Below are 436 nucleotides of genomic sequence, written 5' to 3'. Positions count from 1 at the left end.
ACTCGCCTCCCCCGGCACGGACCCTGCTCTGTCCTTCTCCTGCTCCGGGGGCTCGCCTTGGCCTGTGCCAGGCTCCAGCCCTGGGCAGGTTCTGGTGGGAGCGAAGGGTTATCATCGCCCAGCAGTGACTTAGAGAGTTGTTTCTGCTTCGGGCTTGGGGGGAGGCCTAAGTTGTCCCCAAAGCAGAAGGATTTGCACTGCCTTGGGGCACCGGAGTTCGGCCCTGCTCTGTCCTTCTCCTGCTCCGGGGGCTCGCCTTGGCCTGTGCCAGGCTCCAGCCCTGGGCAGGTTCTGGTGGGAGCGAAGGGTTATCATCGCCCAGCAGTGACTTAGAGAGTTGTTTCTGCTTCGGGCTTGGGGGGAGGCCTAAGTTGTCCCCAAAGCAGAAGGATTTGCACTGCCTTGGGGCACCGGAGTTCGGCGCTTGCGGTGGCGC

General features: G+C 63.3%; 1 protein-coding gene across 1 annotated transcript in view; it reads left to right on the top strand.

Moving 5' to 3' along the window:
• The window catches only part of LOC104516829 (mesoderm induction early response protein 2-like), a gene marked incomplete at its 5' end in the record, with an annotated part of 1,480 nt that overhangs the window by 157 nt on the left and 887 nt on the right, over window positions 1–436 (top strand). The gene's annotated exons all lie outside the window — the stretch shown is intronic.

Source organism: Eurypyga helias, unplaced genomic scaffold (assembly GCF_000690775.1).
Source record: "Eurypyga helias isolate BGI_N326 unplaced genomic scaffold, ASM69077v1 scaffold32821, whole genome shotgun sequence".
NCBI classification, from domain to species: Eukaryota; Metazoa; Chordata; class Aves; order Eurypygiformes; family Eurypygidae; genus Eurypyga; species Eurypyga helias.
This window is presented reverse-complemented; position numbering and strand designations above follow the sequence as displayed.